Below are 6,375 nucleotides of genomic sequence, written 5' to 3'. Positions count from 1 at the left end.
CTCAAAGCCCTCCGTGCGGGAAACTCCCCCTGCTCCGCGCCCTCTGGCGGTCGAGGCGCGGATCTGCAGCCTAAGGGCGGGGTGGAAGCCGGGCGGTGGAGAGGCGGAGCCGGTCTTCCTGGCACCTGTGGGATGAAGGATCTCTGGAGGAGTCAGATACGTAATTATTCATTGACTCAGTCCTTCATTTCATTCATTTATTTATTCGTCCATTCACTTCCTCGTTCACAGATTTACTGAATGCGATCAAAGAGCCTGGTGCTCTTCCAGGGATGGGGACAGGCAAAGAGCAAAACGAATTCCCTGCCCTCGTGTTCACATTCTAGGGTAGAAAATAGACCTAGAACAACAGGTCCCTCCTCTGCTCTCAACACTAACCCCCGGAGTAGACAGAATCTCCTAGCCGGCAAGACCAGTGTGAAATATGCCCGCCCCTCCATCTCATCTCCTAGGCTTCCCTAAATTCCTCTGCTGCTCCCTACTTGTTGCCAAGCGTGCATTTGCATCAGAGCCTTGCCAGAGGCGGCACTTCCCTTTTTCTTTACCAGTGGGCAAGGTGTTCCCCGGCTTTCTTCAGGCTCCTGCTCCAAGGGCACCTTCTGAGACCCAATCCTGTCTTTCAGGTCCTCAGCTTCTTTGTCCTCTTGTCTCTTGCCATCCTGCCTGGGATTCTCTTCTCTTCCTCTTCCCTTTATCAGCTTCTGCACATCCCCTCCCTTCAATTTAGGTATTCCTTCTTCAAGGAGGCCTTTCTGCATCCCTGGGCTCTCCATCAGATATCCTCTGCATGCCCTGTGATGCCATGTTAAGTGTCATCCTTCCCCAAGGGCCACCATTCCCGTGACAGCAGAGGCTGTGGCTGTCTCCGGCACAATATGGCTTATCAGCACTCACTCTGGACTCAGCCTGGGGTTGAAACCCAAACATGAAGCCAATTACCGTTAGCCTCAGTGTCCTGATGGGTAAATGGAGCCCCTTATAGTATTTCAGAGGGAGGTGTGAGGATCCAGTGCGAACTGTTCAGAGTTATACTTGACACTTTACTAAGCCCTCTGCAAATGTTAGTTGTCATTTTATCTCCTGGAACCTGCAGTCACTGATATAAAATATTCACCTAATGATCTTTTGCTGAATTAATGAAGGAGTGAATGAATGAGACCAAGTATCTGAGCAGCCAGATGAGAAATTCAAGGTCACAATCTGAGGACAAGGATACAGAGTAGGTACCTGGCCCCCCTGATGAGTGGTGAGCTGACTCTGGGATGTGATCCAATTTCAATAAATAAAACTTGTCCTTTTCCATAAAACAGGTGCCTTCGTGGTGGGGAGAAATGGCCTGAGTCCGCCGACCCATAAACATGCCTTCCCCAAGTGAAGGCAGAGACACTGCAGAGACACTGCCTTCAGTGTTCATTGTGGATGCAGGCTGGGGTCGCAGGGACAAGCTGGGTGGTGAGGGCGGGCCTCTGCCATCTCTGGGCCTCAGGGCCTGCTTTTAAACAAGGAGGGGGGGTGGAAGCTGGGCCAGTCCAGTGTTCACAGCCTCCTCAGATCCACATCCCCTTTTTCGTAAAAAACACTTCTATCACCGCTTTGCTACCTTAAATGGAATTCAGATATAATAAAACTGACCTACACATGTTGAAAAAAATCAGCATCGTGCCCTAACTGGAGAAATAATTTGGAATAAAATGATCTGTATTTCAATTCTCAGGGATAAATATAATGCAAGACAAAATGAGCCATTAGGGGCTTGCTTCTATGTACAGGAATGTTTTTTGTTTGTTTGTTTAAGAACATTCCACGCCCAGTGTGGAGCCTAACGTGGGACTTGAACTCACAAACCCTGAGATCAATACCTGAGCTGAGATGAAGAGTTGGACAGCTGTACAGGCGCCCCTGTACGGGGCTGTTTGATGCATGATTAAAATATTATAAGTGTGTTGCTGTGGGTGACATAGTTTTTCAAAATGGTAAGAAAAAAAACCTTATTAAGTTGTGAGCAACACAAAGTTCAGTCTTCCCTCTGGTGACAGTAGTTTCATTGCTGGGAAACTTGGTATATCTTTAAAACCATGCAAAAAAGTACTTTTAGTTCATATGTCAAATGAGTTAGGGTCTAAGTTCGGGTTATTAAAAGTGGGTTTTCAGCTCTGTGAGGTCCTAGAAGGACATGTGGGTGGAGGGACCTTCCTTTGTGATGCTAAGGCATCAGAACACAACTTGGCAAACCTAGTGGAGTGTAAGAATCACGAAACCTAGATCCCCGCCAACTCCACTTGCGGGTGTTCACCCCACGTAAATGCTGGCATGCACACACCAGGAAACACAATGACATTGTTTCTGTGGGCGATAGTGAGATAATGGAACAAGTCAGGTCTCCAGCATCAAGAGAATCACAAATGTGATGGATTCCTACAGGGGGGTTGCCATATGGCCATGAAGATACATTACTTAGAGTTACAGGTAATCAACCTGGAGAAATCTCGAATGTTGAGCCAAAGAACAAGGCAGGGAATGACATGTGGGATAAAGTGCCATTATATAGTACCATCTAGATGGTTTAAAAATGTGTAATATCGTGCTTGACTTAGGCCTGGCACCCGCCCCCCCATTGCCCCACTCCCGGTCCAGTAACCCAGATACACTCTGAGCTGTATGTGTTTTATGGGTCATAGTGGGGTATACTTGATCAGACCTGGTACCCCCTCTTGCCCCACTCCAACCCAGAACCCTCTAGGCTGCCATCGTCAGGGTGGTGGGATGCAGGAAGCCTCTTTCTATCCCTCCCCTTCCTCTGGCTCCAGGCCTTCTCTGCAGGAGCAAGTGGGGGGCCCTGGAGGCCCAAGCAGAGCAATGTGAACAGACCGATCTCTCTCATTAGGAGCTGCCACAGAGGCCAAGCCTGGGCAGGTTCGACGTGGTTTTTCAGGGAATACGGAGGAGAGGGCAAGAACCATTGGTGGGGAAGGAAGGAGAGAAAGAAGTGGAGCAGGAAAGGAGAAAACAGAAGAACAGGTGGGAAGAAACTGGTGCTCTGATTCAGAGAGACTTGGAGGACATCAACTGACCTCCAGAGGTCTAGATCCTGAGACTCAAACAGGATGAGCCTGTGTTAGGAGCTGTGGCCCAGGGCCCACCCCCTTCTCTGTCTTTGGTGGGTCATCTTGCCTGTGCAGGGCTCTGGGCCTTAAAGCAGGGGAGGGGCTGGAGTGAGCAGCTCTGATTCCAGTTCCTCCCCCACTCTTTCAGTCTGTCAATGGCAGGTTTTCCCTAGTGTCCACCAAGGTTCCCTGAGTTACCCATGGTTCATTTTATCTGCTAGGACCTTCTCCACCTCTTCTGGGGTCTGCTCCCACCCGCATACCCACTGAGGCTGGCACAGTTAATGTCTTACATGTACCAATGCATTTCAGCCTCAAAATGACCTAAGAAGGGAAATGATAATATCATTATCAGTTTATGGATAAGAAAACCAAGACACTTGGGGAGAACTCACCCAAGAGATGAATAGAGAACAGGAATTTGAGCAGATTCCCAAGATTGTGGATTTTATCTCTACTGTCTACACCCCCTATAGGGGGTCTAACATTTGCCAAGCACCTGCTTGGTACTGACACTTCCTGTGCCATGCCAGGCATACTCCTCAGGGCCTTTGCACTTGCTGTTCATTTTGCCTATTATACTACCCCAACCCCAAAGCTACAAGTCTCTCTATTCACTCCATTCAGGTCTCTGCTCAAATGTCACTTTACCTGTAAGGACCCTCCTGTCCTCCCTAAATAAAACGTATCTCTGGCAAGCACCCCCCCAACCCCAGATTCTGCCTTATTATTCCTTTAGCACTCACCACCATGTGACATGTTACTTATCTATATTTACTGGCTCATTGTCTGTCTTCCCCCAGTAGTAGGGATGCCCTGAGAGAACAGACTTTTCTATTCAATTCTCAGCACACTGATTAGTGCCTGGCTTATTTTCCGCCTTCAACTACTTTTTATGACTGGGTTTTTATGACTTTTTATGAATGGTGAAAAGTGAGGCCCCTTCCCTCAGTAAGCTCAAATTCTGGAGGAGACAACTGGTCTTCATGAAGGAAATAGACCCATGTTTATTTCAGGCAGCAGTGAATGCCGGGAAGAACACGTCCACTGTGTGAGGGCAATGAGAGGGATGGAGATGTCATGGTGGACGGAACCGTCTGGGAGCCCTCATGAAGGACACGGTTGAGCAGGGATACTTGGATGAGTTAAGGAATGTGGTGTGGCCAATGGCCAGGTGGGTGTCAGGGCAGAGTCAGTTTATGGGGTGGTAATGGGATAGGTAATTGGGGAGGGGGTTAGTTTGCAGGGTCTGGATTGTGCAAAGCTCTGCAAAGTCCAGGAGGTTTGGGGGGCAAAACAGTTCTTCCAGAGGCTTGGTTCCATGTTTCCTTCCTTGCTGTTCATTTCCTGGGGCTGCTGTGACAAACGACCACAAACCTCGTGCTTTAGAGCAGCAGAAACTTATTGTCTCATCGTTCCCAAGGAAAAAAAGTCTGAAATCAATATCATTGGGCAGGAGTCAAGGTGTCAGGGGGCCCTGCTCCCTCCAGAGGCTCTGTGGAGAAGCTGTTCTGGCTTCTTCCAGCTTCTGGGAGCTCTTGGTTTTTTTCAGCTTGTGGTCACATCACTCCCATCTCTGCCTCTGTGGTCATGTTGCTGTCTTCTCCTCCATGTCAAATCTCCTTCCTGTCTCTTCTTTATCAGGATACTCTTGACTGCATTTTGAGCCCACCTGGATAATCCGGGACCCACTCCCATCTCAAGGTCTTTAATTCCAGCCGCAAAGTCCCTTTTTGCCATGTGAGGTCCTGGTCACAGGTTCCAGATATTACAGCGTGGATATCTTCTGGCAGGAGGCTATCATTCTGATGGCCATTCAATGCTTTAGGCAATTCTCAGGCTAAACTACCGTCCCCCTTGGCTGAGGTTTTGCAAGCTGTTTTTACTGTTGTTGTCATGAAAAACAGCAAGGCTAATGCAGTTCCCCACAGAGCAGGTGCTAGTAAATGATCACATGGAAAGCAAAAAGGGAGCTCACAGATACTGAGTGTACATGGTGCACACAGCACATATGAAGCCCACAATAAATGAATCAAATTAGTTCTTAGACAATGCAGAGAAGTTTACATTATGATCTGTGTCTGCATTATTATCCATCAGGGTCCAAGATGTGAAGCGACTGACTAGTCACTAGGGGCACACTGGGAGGAAGTGGGGACTTCGGAATTGCGAACCAGGCATGTCACACTTCCCCCTGGCTTCTTGGCCTCGGTGCTGCTGATGCTTTGGACCAGACAACTCTTTGTTGTGCGGGCTGCCCTGTGCATTTTAGGATGTCTAGCAACATCCCTGGCCTCTACTCACTAGATGGTGAGAGCCAGTTGTGACAACCCCCAAGTTGTGACAACCCTAAAACTGTGACAACCAAAAGTGTCTCTAGATATTGCCAAATGTACACTAGGGAGAAAAAATCCTCTTCTTGAACACTCCTGTTCTCGCTTATACTCCCTATGGCAGGTGGTGGTACGAAGATTTGCTTTTTCAGCTGGGAATTGAACTCAGAGCAAGGAAGCAGCTGCCTCTGGCCACTGAGGTAGGCATTACTGGTTATCTACTGACATTTGGTCTTTGGTTCCTTTAGTGAAGAATGACAGCTGGGCACAGGGCTGCCAGAATAAAGACTACATTTCCCAACCCTCCTTGCAGCTAGTTGTGACCATGTGACCACATTCCAGCCAATTAGAGGTGATGTGAGCAAGTTCTCAGCTGTGCCCTTGAAGGGGAGGGTCCTACTCTTCTTTCCTGCCTTCCTCCCTAGACTTGCTGCCTGGGATGTGGACCTGGTAGCCACAAGAGGAAGGAATCCACTATTGCCTGGCCTGCCTATGCTTGGTTATTACTAGAGAAATCAATTTTCTTCTGGCTTAAGCCACTGTGATTTAAGAGTTTTGTAAAAGTTGCCAAACCTGTGTTTAACTGTTATAGCCACCCAAGCCAGCCATGGTGGGGAAGGAAAGAAGGCGGGAAATGGAGAGAGAAGGATGTAAGTGGAGGACCTGGGCAGTCTGGCTCTGCAAGCTCAGAGGTGCTTAGGAAAAACTTCCAGAAAGTCTCTGAGTTGGATCTTGCTGCATGAGAAAATGTGGAGAGGGGAAGACGGGAGCAGCCACTCCAGAAGGGGTTGTAGCAGGAGCAAGGACCCTGAGAGGAGAGCCAGGCAAAGCCCTGAAGGACAAGAAGGGCTTGCATGGGCTGCAAAAGGAGACACGCACACCAGAAGGGAGCCCAAGCAGTGCCCAGTGGAGAACTTCACCAGGTGAGTGGAAACCAG

Source organism: Mustela putorius, unplaced genomic scaffold (assembly GCF_011764305.1).
Source record: "Mustela putorius furo isolate JIRA1106 unplaced genomic scaffold, ASM1176430v1.1 tig00000743_pilon_pilon_pilon, whole genome shotgun sequence".
Taxonomy (NCBI): domain Eukaryota; kingdom Metazoa; phylum Chordata; class Mammalia; order Carnivora; family Mustelidae; genus Mustela; species Mustela putorius.
The sequence above is the reverse complement of the archived record's forward strand: the minus strand, read 5'-3'. Positions refer to the sequence as shown.